Source organism: Agrilus planipennis, unplaced genomic scaffold (assembly GCF_000699045.2).
Source record: "Agrilus planipennis isolate EAB-ADULT unplaced genomic scaffold, Apla_2.0 scaffold15, whole genome shotgun sequence".
NCBI lineage: Eukaryota > Metazoa > Arthropoda > Insecta > Coleoptera > Buprestidae > Agrilus > Agrilus planipennis.
The window spans coordinates 968,551-983,943 of record NW_020438871.1 but is presented as its reverse complement, the minus strand read 5'-3'; positions in this window follow the sequence as shown (position 1 = coordinate 983,943).

Genomic DNA, 15,393 nt, shown 5'->3' with positions numbered 1-15,393 from the left:
TGTTTAGGATCTAATCCTATTTTCTTCCAAGAAGTGCAGGTGTCCATCCAGTCTTTGGGCTGAATATATCTGTAGATTGTGGAGCAATTTTGTTTTGTCAAAGATTTATTGAATATTATTATGACTGATGAAAACAAATAAATTCAAAATCGTAATTTGCAAAGGTTGGTTAATTGCTGATATCAAGAACTTTATTTGAAAATATGCTGTGTGTCCAAGACAAAAATGTGTTGAGATAGAAGATGAAAATTTGGCAGGTTTTTACTTGTGAATAGGTATTTGTGTGCGGTGTAACTTCTTGTGAATAAATTTATTTGGAAATTCCCGGTTTTTATCAGATGCGAAGTGTTAGAAGGGGATTTAGATATTCAGAAGACAAAGTCAGCTGAAAAACGACCTAAAATAAAGGAATCGGAGGAGAACAGGAGGTACTTCCTCAATCGGATGTATAACGATATTATCGGAGTTAGTGATTTGCAAGGGTGGAGCGGAGACCCTTACTGCATTGTTCTCACTTTTGAATCTAGGGTGGTCTACCACGATAATTTAAACCCTGTATTACGGTTCGGTATTTAGAGTTAGCCCTAGCCAAGGATGACCGTATCTCACCCTTTTTATCTAACAAATAAATGCATCTAGTTTCACCATCCACAACGTTTCAAACCGATTCAGTCAAACCATAAGAGAACTAACTATAAGAATATTTTAAAGTTTGGAAAACTCATCATATATACCGAATAGAATAGGTTGTTATTATTCTATGGTAGAACGTTTAAGAAGTAGAAACGTACGGAAGTTGTTTAAATGGCATTTAAATTCAGTGGAATTGGGAGATTGCAGCGGAGAGATAGAGGTTGCGATGTAATACGACCGCGTAAAGGGTAACTAATATGGTTTTTGCAGCCCCTTCACCACTATTCAAATAGATAAGGGTTGATTCAAGGCTCTTTCTAATTATATTATATCAGTGGGGTCATATATCACACCGAATACTTCGAAATTAACTATATTGCTCGGCGAACGGATCCACATGTCCTAAGAAATATTAACCAGGTTAATTGTTATTCGTGTTCTCTGATCCCTACTTTCAAAGCTCGATCACTTTGTCCAGTATGGTCAAAAATACCAGTAGTATATCGTAAATTTTAGTGTGTATAGTGTCGATGGAATTTGATTTTCTTCAGAATGTGAAAAAGACCAGGAAGGCTCACAGTAGTTCTGTAAACCAAATACTTGCCCATAAACGGTCGCATATTTCTTTACGTATTACGCATCTAGTTAAATGAAAGCTTTCAAAATGATTACCTCATGAAAGCTCGTGGCATGTCTCGAGGTAGTTGTAAAGCATTATTTTAAGATGCAGTATTCAGCAGAGCTAACAGATATAAATGACCGTTGGCCATGGAATTTCAAGTATCCACTTAATTAAATTGGGGACAATTGTTTACCCACTGATTTTACGAGGAAGAAAATTTCGAGCTCCTCACTGCTGCCTACTGTTGTCCTCTGTTTGTGTGCTGAGTGGTTGTTGTCGTCAGTAGGTACTATTAAATTATATGAGACAGTTACAAACAAAACGGTCCCTTTTCAGACAAAATATGAGCATACTACACGGGTGTCTTACATGTAAACGTTATAATTTCCAACATTTACTAGGAAGGAAATCCAACGTTTGAACGTAAAATGTGGTAAACAATGTAAAAAGGATAATAACTCCTAATTGCAATTTCTACTTCAGGTATATAGTATAACAAATATTTGTTTGGTTGCACATGAATTACTTTCTGGATCAGTAACATCGGGTGTATTTAATATTTTATTTGGAATAGTGTAAACTGAAAAATGGGGGGTTGATTTAGTAATTTGTGGCATAATAGAGGATACGGGGAGAGGGTAGAAAAGGGGAGAGGGTATTGAACAAATCCCATCAATAGGAAAGCCGAAATAAGAAACAATTTTTGAATGATGGAATTTAGGAAACTCGTTGACTATCATAATCTATTTCACACAACATACAATACATAATAAGTGAACCAACAACTTTTTTTAATTGGGGCTCTTCCCTTTTCAACCCTTTCAATCCTTTCTAATATCATGCCACACGATACACATTACGGACCTATTAAATACAGTAAAATTTAATGGAATAAACATAAAAATTGTTTTTTTCCATTTCTCTGCACCTTCCCCTTGGTAGGGGAACTTTTTTAACCTCCTCCCTCGTCTTCTCCACCTCCCTCGAACTCGCCAGCATGCTTGAAGTTGTAGTAAAGCCAATCGAAAAAAATGTTCTCAATGAAATTTTGTTTTTAGCACATTTCTCTTTTTGTGGTTCATTTATGTATTTATGCGTTTATAATTATTCATAAAAGCATCAATTTTCATGAAATTTGAATCATTAATCATCAATCCTTATGTTTTAAGAAAACTAATTTATTACCATTTTACTTATTGCTTGTAACCAAAATGAATTATTGCAATATTAATCAAATTTACTGTTTTCCTAAAGAAGCTAATCGAATAGCTTCAAGTAGGAGTTGAGTATATCTAATAATAATAATAATTATTATTAAGGAGAGTTATTAATATTGGCATGGTAAAAGATATTGAGGATGATAACTAATTGTATATGAGAAGAAGTTCGTTTCTTATTTACGGTAATGGCTTTTATGCTAGTAGATAATTGCGAGTTAGCTTTGGCTGCGAAGAGAGGTAGCGGCAGACAAGTCGGTTTGCAATACTTACATTAGGTCTATGAAAGTATCATAACGCGAGAAAGATAATAAGGGTCTGTTTCTTGTTGTGGCCGTAATAAAAACGACAAGGATAAAAGTGCTGGCGTATGCCTAAATTGATTAACACATGTGAAGTGTGCCGCACATGTGAAAGACGCGAGCAAAGATATTAACGTTAGCATTTGCACAACCCTATAAATCATTCTGGTCGGGTCTGTTTCTTTTTTTGGGCGGTGTAAAATTTCGAAGCTGTATGCCGTACGGTAAACCTAATCTATCTCTTATTATGTAGTCTTTAGTTAAAACGCTTTTCCGTCTCGTTTATTGCAAAAGATTCGCCGCTCTGCTCGGAATGGTAATAATGGTAAACCGTTGAAGTCCAACCATCACGTACAATTGTCCAGATATTATTTAGAATAGTCACTAATATTATAGATATTATTGACACTTAGATAAAGGTGTATGTTTGGAGCACGGCGTTGTGCGGGTGCGAAACATGGACAGTGGGTGCGGCGGAAAAGTAAAGGTTAGAAGCGTTCGAAATGTGGTGTTATAAGTGGATGATGAGGATAACGTGGGTAGAAAAGGTAAAAAAATGAAGAGGTATTGGAAAGAATAGGAGAACAGAGGACTCTATGGAAGTCAATAAAAAATAGGCGAGATAGGTTGGTAGGACACCTTCTCAGGCATAAAGGTCTAGTCAGAGACATATTAGAGGCAGAAACAGGAGTTAGGAGGGGTAGAGGTAGACCTAGATTAGATTACTCTTCGCAAATAGTTAAGGATGTGGGTTGTTCTAGTTTTAGGGAAATGCGAAGTTTAGCTCAGGATAGGAAAGAGTGGAGGTACATGTCCAACCAGTCTTAGGACTGATGACCTTATGATGACGATGACACTTAAAACAGAGAAAAGAGAAGAACGAGCACGCACACATACATTAACCGAAACCAGAGAATCAGTTCTAATCTATATATATTACAGATAATAGCTAGATAGCTACAACAATTATTATCTATAAATTGCTTGTAAGGTATTATATTGTAAATATAGGTTCTACACCAGGGTTAAATCGTAGTGCATGTTTGTATTTTTCCTTGTCAAACAATTAATTTTCGATTGGGAGATCTTAATAAAATCCTTTTTTTGGGTCAAGTAATTTCTGGTAATTTTGTCGACCATTTAGCCGTTTTATGTTCTTCATTGGGCAAAGTTACCAGCTCCCTTCAAATCAACAGGTTCAGCTGTAAAAAAAAACAGGCTGTTGCCTCTCCATTAAAAAGAACTGTTATTTTATATCTCTATTTATTTCATATCTACCATAAATAAAATTAAATCTATTTGATAAAGCATGAAACACCTTCCCATTTTCTTTTAGAGATTCAGGTACAATAAATAAATAATTAATTGAAAACAGTAATGATACATAATTAACATATAATTTTTAGTAGTAGGTACTTTCAGTTTTACAGTTTCATGTGGAAATTCGGTGATTATCATTGTTTTTAAACATACAGAGACAAGAGTCATACACGCTTACTATTTTGTTCTTTCGAGCGATAATATAGAAAAATTAGAACCCAGATGTAAATAAAATTTCACAATCGGTAGCCTTTGACCCCGCGGCGCCATAACTAGCTGCTATCTAAAGTTAAAACACGACATGAAGGTCAAAGATAACTGCGCTCATAAATGCTCAAGCAAGTAGTACGTCTATTCACGTTTCTGACTAAATTTTCCGTTAATTTATAATTGTTATTTATTCAAATGTTTTCCATTTAATTTTTAATATATTAGTATAATATGGACAATGTGGATAATTGCCAGAAATAATTCAATTTTTTCTCGGGGTCTATCTGTCCATTTGCTAGCATCTTTTCGTGAAGTTTACCATCCTGTAGATTTTTATTGAGTTACTTGTGCGGAAATAAAGTTCATGATGCATGAATAAAAGTATTTGCTTCGATCGGAATATTCATTTTTCATACGGTTTATTACCAATGACGTGGAAGACAATATCATCGACAAATAGGAGGGATTAATCGAAAATCGCCGGAATTGATGCTGTGTAATTACAACTGTGAAGCAAGGTCACTTAATTTCACCAAACCCTAGGGGAGAAGTACTGATTGAAAGACATCATCTACCCTATTCTGTATCAATGCCGTACCTAATACTCTACCTTTCCGTTCGAGTAGACGTTATATTTATGTTCATTTTATATAAGTACAACAAGTATATAAACATAAATCTATATATCTATGTACATACGTATAGACAGAAGCACTTTGATCTTTTTTTGTAACAATTTTATTGATTAAATTTTTATGTTTCTTACTTTTTCGACAAGGTGCAATAAGATTATGTCTTCAGATAGCTTGTAGTTTTTTATGATACAATGCAAATGGGTTAAAAATGTTTGTTTAATATTGTTTATGTTCTTTGATTCCACTCCTTACGGTCCGTCCACTTTGACCGATATAAATAACGTCGCATTTATCTATAGTTTAGCTGATAAACTCCATCAATTGGATCAAATTTTTAGTTAGATTCGACTTGGAATCTAAAGTTCTATTTGTAATTTTTCAACTAATTTAGTGAAATATTCATCACTTTAGTTTGAGTAATAGACATAAATATACATGTAATTGTTAGTGTTAGTTTTTCTCAAAGAACCAAAAGAAGTTTAGGTTTTGTGGATTTTAATTTTATTCTGAAACCAGCTGAGGTTTTGGTAAAGCATTGCCTGTGTAAGACAGGGTAAGATGAGTGAAGGGGGTGGTGGTTCTGTTACTGTTTGAAAGGGCTTGCATGGTTGAAGGAACCATTAGATCAGAGTGTATAGTGTATTTACATATGTATGTTCGTGGATTTCTGAACGAATGCCCCGGATTCAGAAAAAGCTCTGCTCAATACCCTTAAAATGACCGCGGGCTTTTCTGAATACTAAAATATGAAAATATATTCTATTTCCTCAAGATAGGGATGTCGCAAAAGAAATGTGCACTTTCTAAAATATATTTTCCGTTGTACACTTTGCCGGTCTTCTTCGATATGAAGTAAAAAGTCATCATGTTTTTAATATACATTTAAATATACCCTTAGATGTATTATTTTTCAGGAGTTGATTTATTCAATAATCTTGTGAAATTCTTATTTTTTTGTCAATGCTTAGTCTTCTAAATTATGAATATTAATGAACTTCCAACGATGTCTCCTATTGTTATGTGTTTTGTTACGCGCGCGCGTGTATTTTTATTATTCAAATGAGTAAATTTGAAATTTTAATATCGATGTTTTATGTGGTAAAGTTAACAAAAAATCGCAGCTGCTGTCTGTTCTGAAAAGTTACCTACTGGCTGAACTACATTTTATTGTTCTTGTAATATCGTAATTAATGATTTTCATCTAAGTTTCAAACGTCCTGCTATAAATGTCCACTGAAATTGGGTAGGTACTTCTGTATTTATTTGAAGGGCCATGCATCGGAATCAAAATTTTATGGAAATACAATTGTAAATGAAGCATTTCGTAGGATTTTGGATAAAAATGCTATTTACATAATTTTATGGTCGCTGAATCTGTCCCCTTGACAGCCGGGAACAGGAATTATTAAATAAACCACCAAATTCACTATGTAGGTACTCGTTTTCGTTTCTTCAAGAGCCGCCACGATTACCTACCATGCACTTATTTACATGTTTATACTCGTCTTGAATTCAAAACTACTTTGCCGCCTTTACAGTGCGGATTTCCAGGACTTTTCATAGATTTTATCAACTAAAGGCGACTGTTTGAAATAATAATTTGATTGCGTCCACTTCGCTCTAAATCCAATCCACTTCACCTGCACAAGTCTTCATTACATATCTTTCTAGGGTTCAGTACCTGTCTGAGAATTCATAATTAGTGACTTTGATAGAATTAGAAGAGGGATGAACATGCTATTTAGATCAGGGATGATCTGTAATCGAAACTGTCCCATATCAGAAATAAAATTCTATTTATCCGAAACTATAAATGAATCTGATGTAACAGTTAAAAATTGAATATCTATAACTGAAAATAAATTTTTAACTGAAACCGGCATAATATTATTTGTATATTCGTATCCATATCCGGATTTCCATCAAAGTTTCCTCGTTTTAATTAAAAAACAAAGTGTTTGTCGTTTGACTGTGTTGGAAGGCATTGTTTCGAGGTATCGGTGGTGACTTGGATACAGTAGCGACTTGGCATCAGAGTGTGCCTTCTTTATGAGTTGTTTATGCAAATTTGTGTCTGTAACGCGGCGATAAAGTATTAAGAACGAATACTGGCACTCCGGTTCGTAATTATTTGACGTGGTTTAATTAATACAGGTATTTACCTTACAAATTAAGACGCTTCGCCGACTTTGCAAACAGAAAACGCCGAATTTAGTGATTAATTACTTAGAGATTCGATGACAACCGCATCGTTTATATTACGAGCAAACTTTGACGAAAGTATGTCTTTAATAAGAACCTTCTTTTTTACTCCCTGCTATATATGTAGATAATATCATCAATATATACATGTTGATATTTCCCCTTGTAGATTTTAATCCCTTCGGTAAATTTTTTATATTATTTAAATCATCTTAATCGCAGAATAGGCACATAATCGAATAAAATAAAAGATAATGTTTCAAAAACTAATATCCGATAAACACTGAACTAATAAATATTAAATTAAACAAAAGAATTTTCGTCAATATACCTTAATTTACTTGTTTTTCTTCCTCAAATATTATCCTTGTATCTTATGGTTAAAAATGGTAATTGTAGTTTATAAGCACCGGCTCATTCTAAGCCAATAGAAATGTTTAGTTAATTCCTTAATTTGCATTATTTGACACGATTTTTGAAAATAAATGTGTTCGGTCTCATTTAAAAAGATCTTGTTTGTTTTTTAAAAAGTTAAGCCACATTTCAAGAAGATAGTAATTGTTGTGCACTCAAATTACACAGAGATGATTTATAAAGAGAATTTACAGTATAGCTAATTAAACAAGACGGTCTCGTCTCCCCATTAGTAATTAAGACGGGCTAATTTATGTTCAGATAATGTACACATTGTAGCCCGCACGGTAACCACAAATCTTTGCGGATAAGATAAAGAGAACAACTAACGTTGTAGTATCGAACGTTGGACACTAAAATTACATTTTTTTCTAATTACGCCACCCCAAAATTTGATTGCCTAATGATCTGCAAACGTTGCAATAAATTTTACGCGATTTTAGGTACTGAATTAGCTATTACGTTAATTAAAGCAAGTTTATTCATTTCTTTTTTTGGGTTATTCAACGATTTTACTCAAAATGTTTCCTTTTTCTGTATAAATAGGCATAATAACACAAATAGGTACTTTTCATTTAATATTATTATATTTTTTAATACATGCGTTTATTTTTTATTACGCCTCGTATAAGTCTTTTGATAATAGTTTGGTTTTACCCTGTATGTTACTTACTATAAATGCACAAAGATCGATTTCGGTAATAGAATATGAAACGGTAAGTTTCTTTTAAGAATACCGCAGGTTTTGTAAGATTTCTCAAGGGAGTTTCCAGGTGTAAGAAGTCTCTACTACTGGCATTACTACTACTACTACTACTACTTTTACTCCCGCTGCTTTTACCAGTAGAACCTTAAACCTCTCGGGGTCATGACTTCCTTCCCGGAAGGTACCTTNATAAATGCACAAAGATCGATTTCGGTAATAGAATATGAAACGGTAAGTTTCTTTTAAGAATACCGCAGGTTTTGTAAGATTTCTCAAGGGAGTTTCCAGGTGTAAGAAGTCTCTACTACTGGCATTACTACTACTACTACTACTACTTTTACTCCCGCTGCTTTTACCAGTAGAACCTTAAACCTCTCGGGGTCATGACTTCCTTCCCGGAAGGTACCTTTTCGACGGCGACAAAAATGTTAGCTAAGGACTCGACAAAAAGTTGGATAGTGTTGCCTCCGGCTTTTTTCTGTTAAGTCTGTAAGACAAAATATTCTTGTCAATCAGATGTCTAGCACGAAAACACGAAATTACCGAAATTTTGTATTTTTAGTAAAATAAAAGCAAACGGTTTGTGTTAACTTTTTTTCTAAACAAAGAGGCGCATACAACAACTGCTTCGAATATTCATCATGTCGTATTCCTTTGTAAAATAAATAGTACAATTTTAGTTTGACCAACAAACTTCAGAGCTAAATAGGAACAAAAATTAAGTTTCTACTTTGATTTCACGTAATTGCGATTATTATAGTAAACTTTTTGCCCTGCTGTCAGCGATAATGGAGTAGTATTTTTGACCATAAATGTATTATTAATATCTTATTTTGTGTAAACAACTTTGGTTAATTTATAATTTAAATGAGGCTCTCATCTAACAAGCAAGTTACAAAAATAAAAAATCGCCATAGCCAAAGTGTAGCAAAATAAATAATCGCAATAAATAGTTTTGTAACTTTTGTTCATATTGATTTGATTATATGTTTTTAATCAATTTGTTTGCGTATGCCAAAATGGATTTCGGTGATTATATGAAGCTGTTAATAGCTTAAAGATTTTCCACTAATCAGTTTTCATAAATAAAAATCTCTAATAATTGTTGCGAAGATCTGTTTCTAATCAATCTGTGGGGAAAAAGTCATGATGTGACGTAAAAACAATCAGTGCTAGGTATTTGATAAATGAGAGAGTTATTCGTAGTCATGGGGCTGTATGGTTCACCATAACAAATTCCTTCACACGGCGTTGCAGTATTTTACTTGCATGTAAGCATGTAAGTTAGGAACGGTAGGAAAAACGGTGAGAAGCAGGAAACTGATATTCGACATGTGGAGGTGCAATAAGCGGGTGGTTTGAATCTGCGTGGGAATGCAACTTCTCGGTATGAGGAAGTTGCCTAGACAAGTCTGCACATAACTGTTTCCGGAATTCCCCCATAACACACGCCTGACGGATTGACTAATGCAGCAGATTTAAAAGGAAAAAAGCAATCGTTCCTGCTAGATTCGAAGATGTACATACATACACATATGAGGGACGGAAACATAAACCCATCCCGCACTACCCCAAAAATTTTGGTCGCAATCATTTCCTTCTTAATGTTCAATGAATCTTTAATTAGCGAAAACAAAAGGACAATAGAAAGATAATGGTACTAGGCACATATACATTTGTAAATTACAAGTCGTTAAGAAGACTGGCATCTATCGCTCTTGAAAATAAGTCAAGATTTGCAAAAAAAAAAAACGAGAAACAGTAAATTAGGTACAGTATTCCGTGTAAGTAATACCGGTGTTGACGATAGGTCCAAACCTGTACCTACCAGTATTGGCTTGTCAATATTAGACCAATGTTCGGCCAATATTCAAGTGTCAAGGATCAGTACATTAACGTTTCGCCAAGTATAAACCAGTATTGAACAGATATGTAAATACAGGATTGTCAATACTGTGCCAATATTCGGCCAATCTTCAAGTGCCAAGGTTTGGCACATTAACGTTTCGCCAAGTATAGTCCAGTATTGAACAGATAAATACAGGATTATCGATACTGTGCCAATATTGGCCAATCTTCAAGTGCCAAGGTTTGGCACGTTAACGTTTCGCCAAGTTTAGTCCAGTATTGAGCAGTGAAATATAGAATTGTCAATACTGTACCAATATTCGCCCAACCTTCAAGTGCCAAGGTTCGGTACATTAACGTTTCGCCAAGTTTGGTCCAGTATTGGGCAGTAAATTACAGGTTTGTCAATACTGAACTAATGTTCGGCCAATCTTCAAGTGTCAAGATTTGGTATATTATCGTTTCCCCAAAAGCTATGTGAGTGCCAGGTCATGGAATAAGCTTCCAACCAGGCTTGGATCGATATCCAATATTGTGCAGGTATATCAACATTCATGTACAAAGAGCATGCAGCTGCAGTAGACTACTCGAAGCGCCTTGATATCTTATCTATTCAGAGACGAATGAGGCGTGCTGGACCTACTAATTTCCCGCTGAAGATACCTTTATGCCCACGTACTTAGCTTTTTACTTGGATATTTGTTCATTTATTGTAAAAAAAAAATAATTTATTTTTTGAGAGACATCAAACTCGATATTATCTAGAAAATAGTTCACCTGAATATCCGTCACAAGTCCGTTGTTTGGTTGTTCCAAGTGTAAGTGAGGAAGCAATAGTATTAGTAAATCAAAGAAGTTACAATTCGTTTTGTTCAATCGTCCGTTAGCGAAATAAAGTTTGGAGGATTTTTAAAATGGAAATCTTAAAAAGGACCATAAAATGTGCCGCAACTTCGACTTGGCACATAAGTTTCGCCAGGACAGATGTAATAATGTAGAAAGTGCACCCCTCGCAGTCAAGCTGCAGAATATAAAATAATGGCCATATAACGTTGGAATGTTTTTCAGAAACACAAAAATACATTCGCTCCAAATGCATTTGTCTCGCGTCATTTAATCTATAAATTAGAGGTAGCCTACTCTACTTTAAAAACGAACAAAAAAGGCACAAAAAGAAAAAAAAATGAAATTTGTCTCTCCCTTCTTTATGAACGAAACAGGCACGGAAAATAGTGGAAATCACAATATCAAATTAAGCAGAATCATATGGAATGTGCACTTACCATAATCTAACTTGACTTACGGTTAGTAGTTCTACTTTAATTCTGAATTAGAATATGAGGCTTGGCTGTATTATGCTGTGGAATAGGGGTGTGTATGTGATATATATACATAAATTGAGCGAAAAGTATTTTTAAAATTGTTTGGGAAAGTGCTTTCCGTGATATTTCGTTTGAAAATGTTTTCTTCACAATGTAGTTTAGAAGCAGGAGATTACGTTAGTTGAAAAGGCGTTTAACAGAGGGTAAACTGGTAGCAATACCGTCGCAATCCAATGAAAATTAGACCTGAGAGTAATATCCGACAAGCTTATAGATGATGCGGACGGTGAACGCGATAAAACGTCATTTTTATTCACGTAGACATTGGTTTTATATCGAATTCGATTTTTCTCGCCAGTGCACATGAGTGACAGTTTCGTAAGAGTGCCGTGTGTTCTTTCATGTAGCGAATGCGTTTTCCTACTTCATCTTATTTCCTTTTCCACCGGTACAGTTTCTACGAAATAGAAATAAAATTATCTTCATCGATATGTAGAACATGTACCTTACTCCGCACTTTTTACATTCTCCAGCGAGTAACGGATAATGACGCCGGGTACTCGGCAATACGGAGTAATTCTACAAAAGACAAAAAGAAAAAACCAACACCACCAATAATACTAATGCTGTTCTGATTCGGATTTAATTACCGTTGCTTCTAACGTTTCGCCAGCACGATTGGCGAGTTTGTGAACTCGTCTAAGATGGAAGTACTTCTTGTATTTAACGGAAAGCTCATCAAAACGAAGACATGAACCATTAACCGTAGTTACTTCTTAATTTCCTGATTCTTTACGTCCAAATTATCATCGGTACAAATCGATTTTTTCAGTAGTTCGAAAATTAGTCGAATTATTTTGTAGATGGGCGGGTTAATTAAAGACGAGAAATTGTTGAATTAAGAAAAACAATTAAGTGCGAGTTATGCATGCATTTTTTTGCATTAGTGTTAAATTGGTTTCGCTGCATCTGTTAAAGCTGAAAAGTTACGTCTCAACACCCCTTCGGCGGGGGTGAGCGAACTTCCCCCAAATTGCTCGTGACCACTAACAAACCAATATATATCCTCAGCGAGTGGCGCACATCCACCACAACATACACCACCCTAACCCTAACAACTTCGTTCAGGCGACGAATTTTCTACTCCCCCATTCATTTTATTCTAGTCCGCAATTAACCAACAACTAATTGTTAAAAGTGATTTTCGTTAAAATGCATTAAAACACGCGTCCGTAACGGTTTTTAGCAATTGATCTAGTTTTCAAATCAGGGAAAGTCCCTTTAATCCAACAATAAATATGGGAATCACGTCTAAATCTTAAAAACATAATAAATACTGTACAATGTCATCGATTATATATCGATTTTTCGTCGATTTATCATTTATATAATAAATAAAAATATACGGTAAATGTCTAGATGATGTCATGGGATCGATAGAGGAGGTCTCCTCCACCACTGTACCATAGAAAGTTCGTGGCGGTCTCACCCCCATAAAAGGTTATGGGGGTTGAAAGTTGATTATTTTGACAATTTTCATACATTATAATTCAAATAAAATTCAATAAAAAAAATATTTTCAAGCGGGTGGAGGTGGGGGATCGAAAGAGGGTGGTTACTTGAACCTAACCTAACCTACCCTGTTGATAAAGATATTTAAATAATGTTTTATATAACTTTCTCAATATTTTTCCATTAGTTTTACCTTTGAATATTGTTTAAGAATGACTATATAAATATTTACAGCCTAGAAATGTATAAAAATTGGCATATTTATTAACTTTGAACTTCTATAACTTTTTACGGTACTTTTTATGGTACAGTGGTGGGGGAGACCTCCTCTTTCGATCGATCATCTAGACCTTTACCAAATATACTATATGATATTTTGCTCTTTGGGACATTTAGACACATGTATTTTTGTTTTGGCCCAAACCTCCGCTTGTGAAGCATTTTTATAGTCCACTCTGTATATATTGTATCAAATACCTATAAGAGAGAGAGAGAGAGAGAGAGATATCTGACAGTATAAAAGTGTCGATTTTATATCATGGATCATGTAGCATTCCATGTGTGATTTATGTTACCATGCCCACAAGTAAAATATAGAGGGTCGGCACTACGTACAAAAAAATAATCTGACTGACAGACCCCAAAAACTAAAGATATCGATCGTCTCTGAAGTATTCTTATCGTTATGATAGATAAAAAAGCGGCGCTCTCTGCGAACCATTAATAGTTATTTTTCTGTCGAGAGTTTTATCTGTAATACCTACAGCCACATGCATTCTGCAGGGATTACATACTTTTTGAAAATTCGATAAGCGCGACTCAAGTGTTAACGAAAGATTTATTTCATTTACGTCTACTTCTTTTTAAACATAACTTTTTTTTATTTCCATAAATAGGATTAACAATAACGTTAATAATTTTTGTTGAAAATTTTAATAAATGTAACCCACAAATACGTATAAAAGGGGAACTTTGGTGGGATAGGATCATAAGGAGCGCACACACATATGAAGACAATTTAAGATAATAATAAAACAAATAATGTGAAACATTAGTAACCGTGGTGCGTGCTTAGAAAATGAGGAAGTTTGAACACAGTAGATTTAATGCCCTTGTGTAGTAAGTGCGGTCGTGTTATTAGAGAAGAGCTTTTTATTTTGTCCAATTTAATTCACTGAATGGACTAGCGACTGACACCAACACTTACATCGTACGTGACGAGTTCTGTTCTTAAAAGCTTTCGGACCCGATCTTAGAAAAATTGATCTGTTTTTTTCTGTAATCGTAAAAAACGAAACATTTCAGAGCCGATGCATCACAACGTCTACCGAAATGAACATGAAAAGCCATATTATATTAATTAATTATGTTAAGACCAGGGTACATTTACCTGCCGTTTCCTTGAAAGATTAAGTTGGAAATTCAAATATTCAATTTTGTAGGTTTTTACAAATATTATATGTAAGTGGTTTAGGTGTAATTTAGGGTATCGAACTTTGCAGGTAACAATATTTTTAAGATACTTTATCTTCAACTACGTAAATAATATTAGAAACCAGTTGGTTAGCACTTTCACCCCTTCCTCTATCAGGGTGGAGATTATGTTATAAATAGGCTGATACACTCATAATGAGAGACATCAACAAAGAACAATAGAAACATCAAAAAAGAACAATTAAGACAACAACAGACAACAATTAGTAGCATCAGTGTAATCATCAAGTTCAGGGTCTTCAATATATGTAGTAACTGTATNGAACAATACAGACATCAAAAAAGAACAATTAAGACAACAACAGACAACAATTAGTAGCATCAGTGTAATCATCAAGTTCAGGGTCTTCAATATATGTAGTAACTGTATATATATAATATATATATTACTAAGTGCAGTTATTCGTGTTATTCATCACTGAGGTAAATTATTTGCACTTACAATCCTACCAAAAATTCGTGTGCTCCCTCATAGGAGAAAGAAGTGGCGCGGCAGCGCAAAAAAAATAAAACAAATTAATTACTTATTTAACAAACAAAAAAATTAATAAAGCAAATCTACATACACATGTATTGTCTAACATCTAAAAAATTTACTGATAGCTAAAGTTAAATGCGGATTTCCTCCGTGCCGTAAAATTGTTTCCTGAATAAATGTCATGTTCATTTAGGTATGTTCAGCTTAAAGTCTTAAATACTCGGGTAGACCGCAATTAATTCGAGTAACTGATTTATTTGCGTTCTGGTTTGATGTAGCACCCGATAAATCATGTTGGCCATAGCTTCAAACACATGTGCTACGTTATTGTTCCGATAGGTATTCGAAAATCTTTCTAAAGTTGTAAAAAACTAACTTTGAAATAAAATTTTAAGGAAGTTTCGATATTTAAAAATTACGGAAACAATTTAAAAGTTTTATAAATCGTTAATTAATAATAATTAGTAATAAAAACAAT